Genomic DNA, 20,903 nt, shown 5'->3' on the forward strand with positions numbered 1-20,903 from the left:
TAAGATTAAAGAACAGATTTATAGGTAGTTTCCATAAATACCTTTACACCCATTACATAGACATAACTGCTATCTTATTCACTGAGAAAGCATAAATTTAACACACACACACAATGCAAGCATGGCAGACACTGTTTTGCATCTACTTCATACAATTGTGTAATAGAAAATACTAACTCATTCACAAAAGATGAAGAGAGGGAAAAGAAAAACAAAGGAAGGAAATGGAATCAACAAAGCAATACATCTAAGCATTACTATTTTATTGGGATAAAAATACTCAAATTAAGCCAAGGAAGAAAAGATAAAAAAATATTAGTTCAAGAAGAGGATTTTACCTGAGTTTGGAGTGTTTGGACCAAGAGCGATTCTGTGTTTTGCATCTCGAGAAGAACCTGTGGATCTTATATAACATTGGTCCACAGATCTGTTTTCTGCAATTACATTTTTATTTATAATTTATATTTACTTATCCGGAGGAAGGGAGGGAATAAAAGAAGAAGAAGAAGAAGAGAAGGATTATAAAAAATTCAGTTTCAATTCTTAACCACCCAAAAGTTAGGAACCTGATGTGTAACTAAAAATTAAGAAGCTGATGCATTGGGGTGATTGTTCAGAGGTAACACTAAGCTGAAATTCGAAGTTAGTAGTATTATGATATGTACTTGCTGTGCTATGTTGGGACGCATGTCTTACAGGTTAGTATACGTGCAAATGTACAGGTGTTAAAGAAGTCAAGTGATAAGCTGTTACTTGTAGAAACAATGATGTCAGCTGGTTGTTGTTAGGGGTGTTTGAGGTAGTCAGTTAGTTGTTACAGCTGATTAAGTAGTTAACAATTGATCTGCTCAATTGTATTGCTGTATAATGATCAATTGATGAATAAACAAGTTTTACCTTTTAGTCTTTCATTCCCTATCTCTTATCTTAGGAGGCAACACTACCCTCGAATCTAGCCAATGGCTTAATTTTCATACTCTGAACTACCCAATATCCAAGATCCTAACACCAAAGCTAGCAATGACAATTGGTGAGCTGCCTTCTCAATGAACATGGCTCTATGGGAATGTTTGAGGTAAAAAGATAGGCATCTAAGGTAGTAGAAGATTTAAAATGTACAAGCATTATCTTTAGCATATATAGATTATAATTGATAAATTAAGAAATTTTTTAATAATCCCAGGAAAACACAAAGAACATTTAGTACGAGTGTGAAAACATGAAGTTAAAGAGGCCATCGTAACATTATCAAGAAAGAATAAGTTGAGTACATCTATCTATATAATGTAAATTATAAGTGGCAGGAAACATGATACTCACACAGTCCAAATATCTTCAACCAATTGATAAATAAGCATGCTAAAAGTTCATAACCAACACAAACCACTTTCTTTTCTCAGTATAACCGAAAACAACCACAACTTTGATCTGCTATCTATTCTAAATATAAAGTCACTCAATTAAGGTAATCAATCAACAATAAGAACTTATAGAATTTATATTCATATCAAACTCATAATCAAAGCCAGGTATATATGAAGAACAAAATGGAAAACCATCAAAATAAGCTTGACAATAAAATGTATCTTGCCTGTCGTTGTTCCTCTTTCTTTTCTGTCTTTTCCTTTGTTGGTTGGGTTTGTCAAGTCAAACTAGGCTCTCAACATAAGAATCAACAAAATAATATCCATATCCACGAATCCTAAGATCTTTAATCTCTTGGGTCTCAAGGTCTCGTGAGACGAGGTATCCTCCATACATATCTAGAATAACCTCACCACTCTTCCTAAAACCTATTGGCCTCAGTATAAAATGTAACCTTGGTATGCCCTCTATGAGACCTTCATCAGGCAAAGTTATAATTTTGGTCCATGATGATGCATCCGCATAGTCTTTCATCACCCATATACTGAGTCTGAGAAAGTGATTAGAAAATTGCAACAGGGCAAGGGAATTCCCATACGCTGAAATATATGCGCTCATCCAAGGTTTCGGTAGCGCTATCTCACGGAAAACCTCTTCCCCCAAATCAAACACCATAACAAAAAAAAAAAAGTTTGTTCCTAGTCTTCCTCAAAGCTCCATTGACAAAAGCACTCGAATCATGATCAAGTGCAACAGCTATAAGAGGCAAAGCAGTAACCATTCGCCATTTTCCAGTGGAGAGTTGAGTAAACCTCCACCTTACCCTTTTGGACTCTTTGTTCAAGAGTCACAAACCTCACCACCTTATAGTCATTGGTTTTGGAATCAAATCCAAACCAAGAGGCTTTGTAGCCGCCATGTGAGGAATAGTTGATATTGGGTTTAGGAAGCTTGACAAACTTTCTAACACAAGGGTTATAGATAATATAACAGTGCCCATATAAATCATCAGCAAGGAAGATGAGGCCATTACAAGTACCCACTACCCGAAAAGGGTCGCAATCAAACCTGGTGTACTCCTCGACAAAATGTATGTTTGGATTCAACTGAACCTGTGTTTGCGTCTGTCTTGCTGCTTTTTTTTTTTTTTTTTTTTTCACGCGTTTTGGAGTAATGCGGTTACTGTTCATGCACTGTTCATTGAACAGTAACCGCAAATATTGACTTTCCATTGTGAACAGTGCATATGTGTACTGTTTATGGACCCACATATTACACTTTTCAGCAACTTTTTTATTAAAAATGGGTCCCACGGTACTATTCACACATTTAAAAATTATTTTGCTACAGTGTTTTCAATTTTCAGTTTCAGCAAAATAAGGGCACGTTTGGTACACTGTAATGATTATTACATAGGAATAAGAATAAGTATTACAAGGAATACATTAAGTTGGAATGTAATAAGTATTACTATTCATTAGTTTGGTGACCATTTAAGAATAGAAATCTCAATATGCATCCACAATTTAGTAGAGTATAAAAAGAATGTGTAATTAAATCATTTTAAAGTCAAATTTCCTAAAATACACTTATTTTAGGGTGTTCAAAATAGAGCTAATAATTAACAACAAGGAAAATTTATTTTCTTTCCTTTTGAAGATATGGCAACTAATGGCTTTTTAGGAAATTAGTTATTACATAAGGTGAAGGAATAGATATTCAATACTTTTGATAAGGAATAGTTATTCCTCATTTTGAAGAATAGCTAAACATAAGGAATAACTATTCATTGTAATAAAAATATAATCAAACAACCGAATAGTTATGCCATAGGAATATCTATTACATTACAGTGTTTATTATAGTCTACCAAACGTGCCCTAAGTTCTATCCAAACACACCCTTAGTCTGAAGAGGAGTAGGGGGTGGTTGTTGTTGTTGGAGTGGTGGAGATGGTTGGAAATTGTTAGTGTATAGCTTAGACTAGTTTAGCCCATTGGGCTTAGCCCAATATACTGTACTTGTAGTTTACTCCTTTTACTTGTACTGCACACATATCTAGCCTATATAAGGCTTTCTATTGTACATTATTATACACATCAATATACAGACTATTCAGTCTTTCTCACACTTTATATTCTTAACATGGTATCAGAGCCAATCCTCTGACTTTCTGGTTCCTGTGGACATCTCCGACGTTCTTCCGCTGCCCTCGCCTTCATCCAGTAGCCACTGTCAGAAGCGAGTCACCGCGCCCACAGTCCCAGCAACTCTCGGATCTCATTGTTCTGCTCATCCAACTGTCAAAGCAAAGGCATTGAGTGACAGAACAGACAATCCCGAGCAAAACCTAACCAAGAACGGCTAGAAAACACTTCACACGCGCCTCCATGCGCCGCCTAAAGTTTCTACCTCACGAGCACGCGCTGCACGCGCCGTCACTCTCACTCACGCGCCCCACGCACCAATACAGACGTCCTCCACGCGCCCCACGCGCCAGCTTCGTTTCACGAACTGCCACGTCAGCCCTAGTGTGATGTCACCCTGCCATGTCAGCACACGTCATTCGTTGACTAGACCAGACCTGACCGTTGACTTTGACTTGGCCGTTGACTTTGACCGTTGACCAAGTCAAAATTTTTCAACAGGACCTGTCTTGCTCAGTTTTTTGCGTAGATTCTGATTTTGGGCTCCGTTTCTGCATTTGAGGTATCTAAATCTCACTTTTTGGTCATTTTCTTCATTATGGCTCAACAAAGTGAACGAGATATCATACGTCCTATCACCATCATATTGGATGGTCCTACTAGCTATCATGCATGGTCTCAGAATATAACCGTCTTTCTCAAGGGTCGTAAACTGTGGAGATATGTGACTGGTTCAATTCCTAAGCCAGTACCAAACCCTAAGTCCAAAGCCACAGCTGCTGAAGAGTCTTCCAAAACTGCTGTTACAACAGATGATTATGAAGAACGTCTAGAAGAATGGGAGAGTATTCAGAGTAAGATCTTATCTTGGTTTATCAATACCTCTATTCCCTCCATTCATAATCTTCTTCCTCGTCTTGAAACTGCTGAGGCTGTTTGGAAATTTTTGGCCGATCGTTATAACTGCACTAATGATTCAAGCTTGGAGTTTCACATTGAATCGAAACTTTATCAAATGCGCCAAGAGACAGGTCAGTCTATTTCTGATTTTTATTCTCAGACTTCTACTATGTGGGAACAACTCTCTGCTACAGATCCTCCACTGGTGTGTTCTAAGGACATTGAGCTCTTTGTCAAATATCGGGATCGCCGTAGATTTATGCACTTCATGATGGGTTTACGTGAGGATTTTGAGCCTACTAGGGCTTCTCTACTTAGCCGGTCTCCTACTCCTTCTCTTGATGCTGCAGTAAAGGAGCTTATTTCTGAGGAGAATCATCGGCCTACTTATCACATGACATCATCTGATCATGTCTTGGCTACACCCTCCCCACAGCCTCCCATTGCTGCATTCACTGCTCCTCCGCGAATAAACTCTGGGCGTCCCACCTCTCAGTCTTCCAAAGGTGCTCACTGCAAGTTTTGCCGTGCCAAAGGCCATGACATCTCTGTTTGTCGTAAGCTACAGAAATTTGTGCAAGAGCAGAATAAAGCTTCTCTTCCTCAGGCAGCTGCTGTATGTCCTTCAGATCCATCGGTTCCTACAGGTCCATCTTTGGCTTCCTCACTTACTACGGCTGATATTGAGGCAGTTGTTCAACAGGTTTTATCCCGCACTTCCACTGCCCTTTCTATCACCTCAGGTAAACAACTTTGGTTTTTTGATACTGCATGTTGTAACCATATGACTCCTGATGAATCCCAATTTTCTGATAAGGCACCCTTAGAACATCCAATCACCATTTACACTGCTGATGGAACTCCTATGCCTGTTAGTCATAAAGGAACAATCTCTTCTCCTTGTTTATCCCTTAGTGACACTTTTCATATTCCAAAGTTATCCCTCAATTTGCTTTCTGTTGGTCAACTTTGCGAATTAGGCGTAGATCTTCTATTTACTAATCATGGTGTGGATGTGCAGGATCCCCGGACGGGTCAAGTGCTTGGGACAGGCCGTAAGGTTGGTCGGATGTTTGAGGTTCATGACTTGAAGATTCCTTCACAAGTTGTTTCTGCAACTGCTACCACTGCCATCTCCTCACCTGATCTATGGCATGCTCGCCTTGGTCATCCATCCTTATCTCGTCTTCAATTGTTAGCTTCTCAAGGTCATTTAGGTTCAGTTCAGTTTTCAAAATTTGATTGTACTTCCTGTCATTTTGGCAAACAAACAAAATTGTCATTTAATAAAAGTGACTCCTTTTCTTCTGCCCCTTTTGATCTTATACATTCTTATATTTGGGGTCCTGCACCTATTCCCACTGAGGGGGGATCTAAATATTTTGTCATATTTGTGGATGATTTTTCTCGGTATACTTGGATTTATCTGCTTCACCATAGGTCTGAACTTGTGTCTATTTACCAAACATTTCATAAAATGATTGAAACACAATTCAATCGCACTGTTAAAGTCTTTCGATCAGATAATGCTCAAGAATATAATGATAAATCTTTCCTATCCTTTTTAGACAGACATGGTACTCTTCCTCAGCGGTCTTGTCCTTACACCTCTCAACAAAATGGTCATGCAGAACGAAAACATCGTCACATTCTTGATGTTGTCCGCACCCTTCTCATTTCTGCCTCTCTTCCTGAGCGATTTTGGGGTGAGGCCGCACTCACTGCTGTGCACACTATTAATCGTATTCCTTCACCAACTACACACAACAAATCACCATTTAAGCTTCTCTATGGTCAAACTCCTGACTACTCCTCTCTTCGGGTTTTTGGTTGTGCTTGCTTTGTCTCTCTTCCTCCTCATGAACGAACAAAACTCTAATCTCGTACTCGTCTCTGTTGTTTCCTTGGTTATGGTGTGTCTCAAAAAGGGTTTCGCTGCTATGATCCCATTTCTCATCGCCTTCGTGTCTCCCGTCATGTTGAGTTTTGGGAACATCGTCCTTTCATGAGTCTTCAGCAGTTTCCTACATCTTCTTCCTCAGAGTCTCCCATTTTTACTGATCTTTTCCTCCCTCTCTATCCTGAACTTGGGGAGGATTCTTCAGCATCGACTGCCTCTCCAAACGACTCATCTCCGGTTCTGTCTCCGGCATATGACCCGCCTGTCTTGGATCCTGTGGCACTACCCTCTCCTGAGTCTCCTATTGGTCCTGAACTTCATCGTTCCACTCGGGTAAGCATTCCTCCCCCTTATCTCACTGATTATCATTGCTCTTTTGCTCTTGCCACTCTCTATGAACCTCACACCTATCGTGAGGCTCATACTGACCCTCTTTGGCAGCAAGCTATGAATGAAGAACTAGATGCCCTTCATAAGAATCACACTTGGGATATGGTTGATTTGCCTCCTGGTCAGTCTGTAGTAGGTTGTAGGTGGGTTTACAAGATCAAGACCAAGGCTGATGGATCTGTTGAACGATACAAGGCTCGTCTAGTTGCCAAGGGCTTTACTCAAGAGTATGATATTGACTATGAGGAAACATTTGCTCCTGTTGCTCGTCTTACATCTGTTAGATGTCTCATTGCTGTGGCTGCTGTTCGTCGTTGGCCTCTTTATCAAATGGATGTGAAGAATGCTTTCCTTAATGGAGACCTCCATGAAGAAGTGTACATGCAACCACCCCCTGGCTATCCACACTCAGGCAATCAAGTTTGCCACCTTCGCCGTGCTCTTTATGGCCTCAAGCAGGCTCCTCGAGCTTGGTTTGAAAAGTTTAGCTCAGTTGTTGCTCAGCAGGGTTTCACTTCGAGTCCTTATGACACTGCTCTCTTTGTTCGAAGATCCTCTACTGGTATCACTCTTATTCTTCTTTATGTTGATGATATGATTATTACTGGAGATGATTCTGCAGGTATCCGCTCTCTTCGGAACTTCCTTAGTCAGCATTTTGAGATGAAAGATCTGGGCACTCTCAGCTATTTTCTTGGGCTTAAGGTTACCTCATCCTCTGATGGATACTATCTTTCCCAGGCTAAATATGCTTCTGATCTTCTCTCCAAAGCCGGTGTCACTAATAACAAGACTGTTTCCACTCCTTTGGAATACAATGCAAAGCTCACACCCTTGGACGGTGAACCTATATCCGATGCTACTCGCTATCGTCAGTTGGTTGGCAGTTTGATCTATCTCACTGTTACTCGTCCGGATATTTCACATGCCGTGGGTATGGTTAGTAAGTTCATGAATGCACCTCGTTCTGTCCACTATGCTGCTGTTCTTCGGATTCTCTAATATGTCAAAGACACACTTTATCATGGTTTGCATTACTCCTCTCGATCTTCTCTCGAGCTTCATGCTTATTCAGATGCTGACTGGGCAGGTGATCCGACTGATCGATGCTCTATCACAGGTTTTTGTTTCCTGTTAGGTACTTCTCTGGTCTCGTGGCGCAGCAAGAAGCAGGATATGGTTTCCCGTTCTAGTACTGAGGCTGAGTATCGTGCCCTTGCCGACACCACTTGTGAGCTTATTTGGCTTCGCTGGCTCTTGGTTGACATGGATGCTCCACAGCCCACTGCCACTCCTCTTTATTGTGACAATCGTAGTGCTATATACATTGCTCATAATGATGTCTTCCATGAACGCACTAAGCATATTGAGATCGACTGCCACATCACTCGCCAGCATCTTAAGAAAGGAAATCTCAAGTTATTCTTCATCTCCTCTGCTGACCAGCCTGCTAATATCTTTACCAAGACTCACCCGCCTGGTCGTCTTCGAGATCTTATATCCAAACTCCAATTGGCTTCCTCCTTGCCACCTCGAGTTTGAGGGGGGATGTTAGTGTATAGCTTAAACTAGTTTAGCCCATTGGGCTTAGCCCAATATACTGTACTTGTAGTTTACTCCTTTTACTTGTACTGCACACATATCTAGCCTATATAGGGTTCTCTATTGTACATTATTATACACATCAATATACAGACTATCCAGTCTTTCTCACACTTTATATTCTTAACAGAAATGAAGGTGGGGTTTTGGATGAGATATTTCCATGTTTTGGAGATGCACGAGCAAGTTATGATGGATTTTACAGGCAAGCGTAGGAAAACATCAGTCATGATTTCTGGAGGTAGAGAGTCACACATCGATTTGGAGACTTCTTCAGAGGATAAGCTGTCTGACATTGCATGAAGATACTGTCACGCCCCAAACCCGGTTACCCGGATTTGTGACCATGACCGGCATGCTAATATCAAGCCTAAACCTAATATTAACAAGAACCAACTTAACTTTTACAAAACTTTTGCAAAAGCTTCTCTTTTTCGTTTCAGAATAATTTTCTTATTTCTTTACTTCTTGATATCATTTTTCACTTGATAGTCAGAGCATCTATACTGTACTCAAAATATAACATAATCCACCAATCATTTAATTTCCACACTTTCACATAATGCATCTCTTAATACTTTAAGGTACACATCTTTCTTTAGATCCTAAAATACACAATACAACAAAACTAAACATCAAATTGATAATTTAGGATCTATGCATATAAAACTAAAACCAGCTCCTTCCCAAAACTCGACTAAAGCTCCCTCTGCTCCAAAATAAACCTGCTAACTGAAAGAGTGGAAGGGGTGAGCTACACAGCTCAGTAAAGGTAAGATATATGAGAATTCAATAAGGATGCATGTAAATCAGATCATTTCGTTCTATGAATATTTGAACAGGAGAACATCTTTTCATGCATAGTATTTTATACTATTCATAATAATAGCTTATACGCTCATCATAGAAAATAATTGTTCTCCTTTTCTTATCGGGTTAATATTACCAGAACCTTTCAGATTAAAACTTCTTTCACTTCCTACAAAGTCGCCATACATATATTCTCATTACAAGATAATTATTTTAACTTAAATCAAATAATCGACAACTTTGTATTAAGCTAGAAACAACTTGACTAATAAGAAAACTTTTCTTTATAAACTTCTTCTCATAGAATACTATAACTTTCATGATAATAAAACTTAACGTTTCATAAAAACAGATATCTGATAACTTTTAAACATAACCTGCACTTTCATCAGAAACTTTATCTTTAATGAACAGCTTTCTTTTCATCAGAAACTTCTTATTTTCATGAGAGCTTTTAACTTTTCATAATGCATTAAAACAAAATAATTCTCCCATGATTAATAACATAACATAGCTGTTCATATCATATTGGTTAGTCCATATCTGATAAGCTGTACAGAGAAGGCCTCATCACATTTAGGTGCCCCCGTGTGTATGATATTGTCCCCTTTGGGAGGCCTGATGGCACATCCCCTCCAGGTTTTGTTCCTCCCCGCCGTCCGTACACATTGGGGAGAAGGCCTTAATCAGATTAGAGTTACGGGCAACCCCATTTCCTCTACTTTAAATGGCCTAGAGTTACGGGCAGCCCCATTTCCTCTACTTTAAATGGCCAAACAGATAACATATTTCCATGGAAAGCCAGTAATTAACCCCTACTAGCCGAGTTCAGATTACCAGAGGACATAACCCGAAAACATTTCATACTTTACATCATACTGAAATTTCTTCTTTTGCATAACATTTCATAATCATAGTACTTCCATTCTTTTCATTAAACATCATGTTCGTGAAATCAATAATAGCATCAATATGCTTAAATCATATACATAAGTCTTTCGAAAGCTCACGAACATATCTTTGTCAGAATAATGATTACATGCCATATCTCTAATCAAAAACATTTTAATGCATAATATACTTTAAAATAACCTCATGACTTACCAAATGCCCATATAACTTATCCCTTACCTGAAAGCAGAGGAGACCGAGAGCCTAAAGTCGAAGGAGCTTAGACTTGGATACTAGTAACACCTAAACCATAAATCAAAGTTTATTACTATCCATAATTCTTTACCATAAACTTCACATTCATCTCAAAGCCTATCTCTTAGAATCAAGGAAGTCCTAATCCCACCTCGACGAGGTTCCCACAAACAAAAATACATTCATCAACAACAAGTACAAAATCCTAGAGAAACCAATATTCTTATATTAATCCCATATCTCTAAAAGAGCTAACTTTATTTCAAAATGTGCTTTAAGGTCAGGGCAATAATGCATGCATAAATATAAAATCTTTTAAGCATGATCATGTAACTATATACATTCATATGATAACATACAACACGTCGGGCAAAACAGCTTCATACATACAACCGTCTCATGGTTTAGAACCCCTTCCTTTGGGTACTAAACCTCAAAACAAGTTACAAAAAATTAATCTATGATCGAAACATACCAAAAGATAAGCATATCAAATTATAGCTCAAAAAATTCACCCTAACTTGATAATTAAATCCACAAAGTTAGGCATGTCCCTTACTATTCACTGTTCTATTCCAGCAGCATAGGCTCCATTTGTAAAATACAAACGGGCTACTCAAACACATCCAATTGTCATGAAATTTTACAGAACTACTCCCCTGTATGTTCAGTATATATCATAAAAATTTCGGAGTCAAAACATAAACCCATGATTTACTAAAAATCACGCAAGACAGTATACTCAGATCTGTCCTGACAGAATTTCATGCAACTTATAAATTAAACCATTATTTTTATAGTAATCCAAATGCTGTGAGACCAATTCAATAACAACCATAAGTGTCTTATGTTTCAAAGGAACTATCCCTAGCATCCAAATTCACAAAATACGATTTAATATAGAATTTTCTTGTAGTAAACATCAAATCTGTCACAGAGACAGCTTCAGTACATAATCTTACAAAATCATCAACAAATAGCAATAGGTCTTAATTTAATTTGGGTATTTTTAAACCTATATTTAACATACTAAAATATGTTATTAAACATTAAATAAACCATAATATCATCAAACCTTCAAATCACTTAAACAGAAACACCACTTCAACTTCCAAAAACAGAGCAGAGAACAAAGAGGGAAAGTAAGCAAACAATTATACTATCCAAATACACAAAATCAGATGAGGTTTAATTACTTACCCACACACTTTGAAGATGAAACCTTAAGGCTAATTGTTTAATTCCTTCTTTAAAGAAACTAGAATTTTTGGTGAGAAAGGAAGAGAGATGTTGCCGTGTAAGAAGGGAAGAGGAAAGAAGAACAAAGAAAGGGGAGAAAGGAGTAGAGAAAGAGGAAAGTGAGCTGCTGGACTTCAGATGCAGCAAAATAAACATAAGTCAAATTGACTTTAGGGGTGGGGTACGTGTATGGCTAGGGAAAAACAAATATCCCACCCACTCTTCCAAATTTTCTTGCATTCACACTTATATATATATATATATATATATATATATATATATATATATAATCTTTGCATTCACATTTACTTTTCTACCAAAATAATTCCTTGCATTCACACTTACTTTTCTACAAAAATAATATCACTTTGCATATATATATATATATATCTATATATATATATATATATATCTCACAACTTAACCACCTAATATAGTTTTGTACATGCTAAATATATATCTATAATACAAATAGTCATTTCAATTGTTTACAATCTTTAAAATTCTTATTCAATGACATTATAAAATAATATATTTATTAAATGCTTTGTAAGTAAGTGGCTTAAAATATTAATAACACTTAACCACTTAAACACATAGTTTAATTATAAAAATTGGGTCGAAGTGTTACAGATACTGTAAAGCAAAAGACAGTAACATTGAGAAATTGGTACTGAATCGACAAAAACCTTAAACAACCCAGATTCTGGTTTTTTGTTTTTAGTAGGATAGTGCGAGAAAAATGTGTGTGTGTGTGTGTGAGAGAGAGAGAAACTCAGTCAGTAGAGAATGGAGAGCGAATCAACCCGGCGATTTACAGAACCTCCTTCATACTCTCTTTCAGTCTTTCCATTCTTTGATTCTCCTTTTATCTTCCATTTGTCTCTCTCCGCAACTTAAACACAGCTTCCCTTTGTATCTAATTCTTTCGCCTCAAGTTGATTCAAGTATGAAGTAACTCTGAAGCTCCTTTCTCAAAAAAAAAAAAAAAAAAAAAAAAAAAAAAAAAAAAAAAAAAAAAAAAAAGTTAACTCTGAAGCTCAATTAATTCCCGCTACAGTACCTATTTCCTTGGGCGTAACAACCCAGCTGTAAAGCAAAATTTACAAGCATCACTTCACTGTCAACTGCAACTTCCAAGTTCCTAGTATCAAAAATTTTCTAAAATGAATTATTAACAAAAAATAATAATAATATGAGTTCCAGTTATCTTGTAAAGTTTATGATGATTGAATAAAATATCTAAGTTCAATCTCGCCTATATTTAAAATCAATTGTTGTCTTAGTCTAATAATAAAAAGTTATCATTAATTAAAATTTTAAAAAAATTAATAAATAAATAAATAATAATAATAATAATAATAATTTTCCATTTCCATCTATCAAATATCTTATCTCTTCTATCTTTTAGATGGAATAATTAACATTGACAATCTCTTGCCACATAAATTACTAAGTACTCCCTAATAGATATTAATACTTTAAACTTTAATGGAAGCTAACTTGCTACAAACAAATAGAAAAAAACTATTAATTAAAAGTTAATAGTAAAATTATAAAAATAGTTTCCTATAGCTATTGTATAGGTATCAATCAAATAGTATGCGTTTGTTTTTTTTTTTTTTTTTTTTTTTTTTTTTTTTTTAAAGACCTTACTGATGGTTGTTCTGTTATTTATCCGAAAATACAAAATATAATTTGATATGATATGAATAAATAAATTGTTGTAGAATTTGGATGGTAATAAAATTAAAATTTTTATCAACATAGAAATTATAGAAGAAGAAGAAGATAAGAATAAAAAATTATGTATTTTTTAAAAATTTTATGTAATTTGGTGAAGCCACTTGGCGCAATCACAACTTCTAAGCTCAACTTTTGTTATATAGTATGTGATGTGATGTTATGTGATGTGATGATATAATATGAGGTGGTCTAGGCCAAGGGCTTGATGATTTTAAAACACCACTCTGAGCAGCCTAGCCCAAATTGAAAGGATAAAGGGCCTAAATTGTACTTGCATCTAATACTTATTTTGCTGGTGTGAATTTTTATTTTTTTGAAAGTCGAAAAAACAAATTATATATATAATAAAAATAATCACATAATAATTGTGATGTTAGTGATTAACCCTAATAAATGTGATGTTGCTCCGTTTACAACAATTCATGTTAATATTAATTGCAAGGTCACAATTTGCAGCTCAAGCCCAAAATGTATGGATTCTTGGCCCAATAAACTCTATACAATAAATTTATAAAGAATGGGTCAAATAACTAGGTCATAATAAGTTGAACAACAACTAATATTGAATTGCATGACAATCAAATACAAATAAAGGATGTTGATATCAATGGACTTTCAGTCCGAGGAGGTCAAGCCTGTATCTAATAATCACTGTTGGATACTAGGATGATTTCGATTGCTATCCCATGTCACGTTGCAGTAATTTCTGCACACCTCTAAAAGCTCTTCAGTAAGCCTTTTCTGTGTCCCCTCCATGCCAAGCTGATAAGAAGGCTGCTTCTCAGCCTCGGCTACCTCCTTGGCTAACTGAAGTGTGTTTTTGGCCCTTTGCAACTCGACCCTAAGATCTAGGACCAATTGCCTCTGAGTGGCCAGATCTATCTCAGTCAAGTGCAACTTCTGGTGCTGGTCCTCAGCTTGCCTTTCTACGGTTTTCATATCAGCCTCGGCACTTAAGCGAGCTTGTTTTGCCTCCTTTAACTTCTCGGACAGCTCAAATTGCTCCTGCTTAATAGCCCCCAATGACTTCTCAACATCGGCACGAGTGAGTGCCCCAGTATCAGACTGTTTACAAGCGTCACGATACCACTCCTTGGCCACAAAAACTTGTTGAATAATCTGCCCAAAGACCACAAAAAAATAAATAAATAAATAATAGTATAAGTTAAAAACAAAAGCATGATTTAGCATCTAAGTCCATAAGTAGATAAATTGTTTACCATAACAAGGTCCCTCTTCAGGGACAGGAAGAGGTCATCTGTGTAAAGCTCCTGTAAGCGTCCATATCCTTAGGAAGGAGTAGAAGCTACTCCAGGGCTTCAGCTATATATCCCGCTCGGCCCTTTTGAAATTCTCAGTATGAGGCATTCCAAGGAATTGGGGCCCTATCCACCTCAAGCTGAGGACTCCATGTGCATTGTGTCATGCGCACATCAGCCCTATTTTGTTCTTCCCAACTATCCACGGATTGGGACCTCTTGTCCCAAGGCTCTTGGACCACTTTCTGATAATTTGTCCCCTTCTGAGGACCTACCTAGCCTTCCTCAAGCTCCTTTAGTGGCTTTTCTTCTTTAAGTGAACAATTGGCTTCAGGTCGAGGTCAAACAAAATCTGAGGAGGAGGAGGGGGAAGATTGAGGGGAATTTGGGACTTAGAGGCTCCTTTCGAAGTTGACTCCTTGCCCTTGGAAGCCATGAGCTCCCTTAAACTCTTATTGCCTTTGTTCAGAGCCATACTGTCTTCCTCTTCTTCGGAGGAGCTGTCTGGACGGGCGATCACTAGGATTGGAGTACGAATATTGGAATTCCTATCTGATTCACCCTCAGCATCCAAGATGTTGATTGAAGGAACTCTCAGATTATTTTATTCCTTAAAATAGAATCTATCTATCTCCTCCTCTAGTGATAAACGAGACGAGGCAATCTCCTCTTCGGGTATTGCCGCTACTTCAAGAAGAATTTGTCGAAGTGGCAGTGCAACTGGGGAAAGATCCCTCCGAGCCAAAAAAACCTAGCTTGGAGACGTCAATCCGAGCCAATCTGGAACTTCCAGCCCTTATTGCTTGGCCTATATCCTGGAAGATGTGTGACAGTGGCTCGTAGTCCAAAATTAAATGAGCGGCCCGCAGCTGTCCGTCTTCACTCACAAATATCTTTAATCTCAGATGGTAATTGAGAGCCTGGACGTTGGTAAAACTGAGCCTCGAAGCAATGTGATTTTTATCTACAGAAACATTCGAGAAGGAGATCATGGTCAGACCAATAGAAATTATCACCAAAAGAAGATGCAGTGTCAAAAGTAAAAATGAATAAAGCTAAAAAAAGGCTAAATCCCCTTCCAGAGGGACTGATCCTAAAGGTACCCCACCTGGATCTCTTGCCCGAGTTGGACAATGAAGACCGTCGCTCCACTCCTCTGAGACAATCAGGTAGTCATCCTTCATGCCCTTATTAAACTTAGGGAGACAGGATATCAGCCTGACGATCTCGGACCGGGACTTGAGGTAGTATCCCATGCCGGCGAGCTTGTGGCACTTATACATGTGAACCACATTGTGCCACGTAAGCCCTAAACTCAGTTGCTCGTTGAGAGCATCTACGCAGCCCAAGACCCTAAATAGGTTAGGGACGCACTAGTAACGGGTCAATCTGTGGTTAAGTAAATAGTCCCTAGTTATCCTACCCATGGGAAGTGGCATTCCTCCCTCTATGAAAGCAATCATAAGAATGACGACTTGACCCATGTCCCTGTCAGTTAGTATTCGGTCCGGGGTACAATATTCTAAAACCACCCCCTATGGGATATGGTACTTGGCCCTAAAGCCCTCCATACCAACCGGTAAGTCTACTAAGTACTTGAACCTACCTATCTAAATAAACGAAACGGCCAAGGAGAAAGGCTGAAAAGAAAAAGGAGAGTATAAAAGATAAAGACTTACAGGAACAAGTATATTAATCTCTGAAAACTTTCAGGAAAATTTTCGAAGACTTCTTACAAGAAATAACTATGGAGACTCAAGAGTATAAAGCATTTTATGAGGCGAGGCGCTAGAACTCTGTAAAGCACTTGAAGATATTTTGAAGGAAATGGGAAAATGGGTTCTCTCAAGGCTTTATATAGAGGGAGAAGATAAGTGGGAATACTCCCGCTCAAACTTCTAGGGAAGATGTTAGCCGTTGGATTGCTGCCTCGCCATCAGATGTGGGGAACATAACGTCGCCTGGAGCAATTAATGATGCCTCGTAAACTATGAAGCGTTAGTAGCAATTATGAGGCACGTAAAACCGCAGTTCCGCACGTGTGAATCAAAGAATCAGTTGGTTTCATCTCTTAGAAATCAAAACCCTACTTTTTCTCCTCGGATGAGAGGGAAAAATCGGAATTTTGAGGGGCTATTGTAGAAATAAAAGCCCAAAATAATAGGTTAGGCCTTGGGTTTTGTCCGAGGACGCTGAATGATCTGAGGAGGGGCGAATAGTTGTCAAGAGTTCCAATTTAACGTCTCTTAAGTAAGGAACAAATGGAAGGTGGTCTGAGGAGGAATTCCTCATCGAATATGACGTATGCATTCCTTATATGTATTCCAACGATTAGAGTAGCTTTCCAAGAAGCTCTCATGGTAGGAACGTGCCTCCCGAACACATAAGAAGGAAGGAAACCCAAAAAATATCTTAGGAAAAGCTGTTGTTACCACATTAAATGCATCGCAGCTACTTTTTTTGCCACATTTATGTGGAAAAGACCTATGAATAGTGCTACCTTGGCTACCACAACTCACAGAAAGCCAAAGAAGGTGTCTGATAGAACAGGTACTCAAGTAGGAGTTCAAATGATCAACAAGTGTAGGATCAAGATGACCCAAAGGAAGCTATATAATAAGAGAGACATTCCATGAGAAAGTGAAGGAAGGGGGGGAGAAAATATTATAACAATCTAAATTATCCTAGTATCCAACAGTGATTATTAGATACAGGTCTGACCTCCTCGGACTGAAAGTCCATTGATATCAACATCCTTTATTTGTGTTTGATTGTCATGCAATTCAATATGAGACGTTGTTCAACTCATTATGACCTAGTTCTTTGATCCATTCTCTACAAATTTATTGTATTGGGCTCGTTGGGCCAATAATCCATACATTTTGGACTTGGACTGCAAATTGTGACCCTACATTAATAATTATGAAAAAATATTGTGTACCTAATATTACACTATTTATTATCGCAAGGTTTCATTTGGTTTAGATTTGACATGTAAACCTTTCTTCTTCCTTTTTTACCTAATTATAACAGAGATCCTGAGCATATACCATACCTCATATAGCCATTGGCAACATATAAGCTGAAAAACAAGGTATTAAGCTAGTAAAATTGTGTGATGATTTGGTAATACATATACCAGTTTGAACAAATGGTGCATCAACTTGAACAACCTCAAAACCATACAACATGCATTGAAGCTCCTAGAATATGTATGTAGCAATATTTCAAAGTTAAAATCATAACAATTTGTTTATAGTGTTATAGATATGACACAATAAAGCTCGTTGTTGTTGGAGGAAGAGAAGGAGAAGAGGAATTTGAAGATTGACTCACACCAATTGTTGTAAATATTGTGTGGGAAGCAAACAAGTGTGAAGAGGGAGAGAGAAAAAAAGGGTCACAAGCCAATAACTAGAAAAAATATGATGGATCCACTTTTTATGGTTGTTTTGTAATTTTATTAGAGAAAAATGCGAAAACACCCTTTAATCATATTGATCATGTTACTTCTAATTTGAAATTATACTCCTTATCAAAAGTTTTTGTAATTAAATTGTATAGTCTACTCTTTTTTATTAGAAGAACCGAGATTCAAATTCCCCTCCTTATTATTGTACTATTGAATAATAATAATAATAAATCTTTGAACTTTGATAAATGCCCATCTCATACCTTGACACCTTGTGTTACCAGTCTGTTCATGGACAAGAAATGCAAACATTTAATAGAAAAATTAATTAAAAAATTCAAATAAATTTAATTAAAAAACAGTTTTATTGCTAATTAATTTCTTTTCTTTTCTTTTTTCTTTCCATTCATGGGGCCCCATAGCCCAACCATCGGCACTGAAAACCACACCCAACTAGCATTGCATCTAACCATTATCTTTATTGATAAATTACACAACTGATAATCTTGAACATATAAGCCTATTTAGTAACAGTGTTTAAATAATGAAAAATGTTGTTCAAATACCACAATACGTATTTTTACACACTTTTTCACTCACACATAATTTTTACAAAACTTAAACAACATAATCTCTTACTAAAGGGGCCCATAACCTCACATTATGCATAAAACTTATCACGAAGAGGTATCAATTAAGCCAAAAATGATTTGCTCAAGCTTGAGCAAACCATTACCAAATTTAATTGACTCCATAGTTGTTGAAAGATTGAATTATTGCAATATGGAATCTGTAGGGTCACGATTTGCGTTAAACCTCAGTTGGGTTGGGTTCGCACGTAAATGGGCCCATACAATATCATTTGTAGAGAGTGGGATCGAAAGGCTAAGTCATGTTTACCCGGCTGTGGTTTTGTTAAGATATTTATGCATGGTTCCAGTATACTTGCCTCTGAAACCCTTTCTCCTTTTAGTGGGACTGGAGGAGACCCCCTTCTTTAGGTTACATATTTTTCTTTTATACTCGCATGCGTTCAATTTCCTTCGTCCACGTGTAGGGTCGACCCTTTCAAGACTGATACTTGTCCCATCAGTCTCAGACCTAAGTCGTTGAAAGTTGTGGATAAAGTTCATGGATAAGGCTCTGTTAGGCGCAGAGATATGCATAGGGAAGGTGGCAAAGGAAGCCTCTCTTAGATATTTTAGATTTCCCCTTCGGGCACTCCCCTTTACCTTTCTGCCCTTTTTCTTGGGTCAGCCGAGGACTGCACTGTCCTCGGCCGCTTCTCCGGGCCAATTGGGCCACCTTATTCTTGAACTTTGGCCATGACCTTTTTAGGCTTGGGCCTTTGGACCCTTCATCAGCAAACGGGCCTGGCCCGTCGATTATTGGACCCCACAATAGCCCCTCAAAACCCTGCTGTCCGGCCTCTTGGTCGGAGAGGGGGGTTTTGGTAACTCCGAGCCTTCATTACTGCTCATTTAATTCGGCCCTTGATCAACGTTGGCGACTCTTCACCTCCCCGAGGAATGCGCCGGTCTACGAGATGTTTCCCTCAGTTTACGCGTGATGCGCTTATACCGTTTGGTTATCCGTAGCACGCCTTTAATTTCTTCCTTTTACGAGACCTCCCAAATCTTACGGTTACTGATAACGTGGGGGAACGAAACGGATGCGCATTTATTCACGGATTTCCTTGGGGATCAGAACGTGTTACGTGCCCTCGTCTTACTCCCTTATATAAGAGAGAAAACCAGAGGTGATACTTTCATATCGGAATCCCTTAGGCCCTTCTTATAGTTCACTTCTTCCGCTTGGTTACTCCTTATCCAATAATACATCCATCATAGTAGTCGGCCATGAATGAATCCTTCTTTTTCCAGAAACGCCATGCCCTAATAAGACTTAAGATGGCTCGGTCGGGGCAAGGATGGCAAAGACTCAAGATGTGCCTCCCCCCTCTTTTAGTCAAAATCCGAAGCAGGGACTCGTCACACTCCACTTCCGGTGTGACTGAGTCAAAAACCTCCCTTGTCATCTCCATTCGCTCTTCCATGAGCATACCTAATATGGCTCCCCTTCTCCCTCTTTTGCTCCTTTTACTTTCTTTTCATTGCTTCCCTCTTCTTCTCCTCCTTCCTACTCATGTCCTCCATCTTCTTTTTCCCTTGCTTTCTTCAGCAACAAGAGCTTGTTGAAGTGCTTCCATGTGTTCCAATTCTTCTTCCTTGTCCTTTATTTTTTCTAAAAAGGTTCGTCTCCTGATATGAGTGGCACTGAGGCAGAGATTGGAAAAGCTTTGAAGGCGAGTTTAAAAGGCAGCTGATTATTTACTTATCTGTACTGCGGATGCTAGTGTTATTTTGACAGTTCATTTTTGTATAGGCTTGTTTAAGCCCTTCTTTGTACGTTGTAACCATTTTCCATATCAATAAAAGTTACTATTCATTTATTTTACATGTTCTATTTTCATGTTTTATAAGTTTACACACGCTGCTCGGCACAACAATATGGCATTTGAATTAATGGTAACTAAGGCTGAAATATTTGTTAATAAAAAGACGCCACCACAACTTTAATAGAATTACTATTATTTGACATAACAATCCGACCAGTGAGAAATTAGGCTTACCTTAAATTGGCCGAGATGGGGGCTAAGTGCTAGATAAGAGGTAAAAAGTAACTGTCCGAGGACATGTTACCCACCGGATGAATGGCCTCCTTAAGTCGTCGATCATTAGGTTATTCCGCCATCTCCATGATACGCGAGCCTTATCCTTTTCCAGTGTTTAAGCCGAGAGATTTCTTCATTCGGGCAGTTGATTTCCCAAGAAGCCTGAGTCCGAGAACTTTGCAAAACCTGGGTTTTGTTCAGGACTTATGCATTTTATCTTATGTACTTGATTTTTCCCTTAGGCTTGAGTCCGAGACTTGTGTCTTTATTGGTACTTGGTTTTCCCTTTTAGCTTGAGTCCGAGGACCATGCA

At 38.2% G+C, this 20,903-nt stretch overlaps 2 protein-coding genes and 1 non-coding gene across 7 annotated transcripts in view; 1 reads left to right on the plus strand and 2 right to left on the minus strand.

Annotated features, from left to right (window-relative positions):
• LOC126706154 (F-box protein CPR1-like) overlaps positions 1-20,903 on the minus strand; it is a 44,794-nt gene that overhangs the window by 13,384 nt on the left and 10,507 nt on the right. The window contains exon 1 of one of the 5 annotated variants that reach the window (XR_007648533.1): positions 2,221-2,632. The exons of the other annotated variants lie outside the window; for them this stretch is intronic. The gene's annotated coding sequence lies outside the window, so the exon portion shown is untranslated. Of the gene's footprint in view, positions 1-2,220; positions 2,633-20,903 lie in introns of those variants that run through there. 5 annotated transcript variants of the gene reach the window in all.
• The window catches only part of LOC126706152 (pentatricopeptide repeat-containing protein At1g77360, mitochondrial-like), a 62,701-nt gene that overhangs the window by 5,449 nt on the left and 36,349 nt on the right, over positions 1-20,903 (minus strand). The gene's annotated exons all lie outside the window — the stretch shown is intronic.
• LOC126707769 (small nucleolar RNA snoR2/U65) lies at positions 318-448 on the plus strand. The gene has a single exon (XR_007649075.1). It is a non-coding gene; the product is annotated as a small nucleolar RNA snoR2/U65 (small nucleolar RNA).

This window comes from Quercus robur, chromosome 11 (genome assembly GCF_932294415.1).
Source record: "Quercus robur chromosome 11, dhQueRobu3.1, whole genome shotgun sequence".
Lineage (NCBI taxonomy): Eukaryota > Viridiplantae > Streptophyta > Magnoliopsida > Fagales > Fagaceae > Quercus > Quercus robur.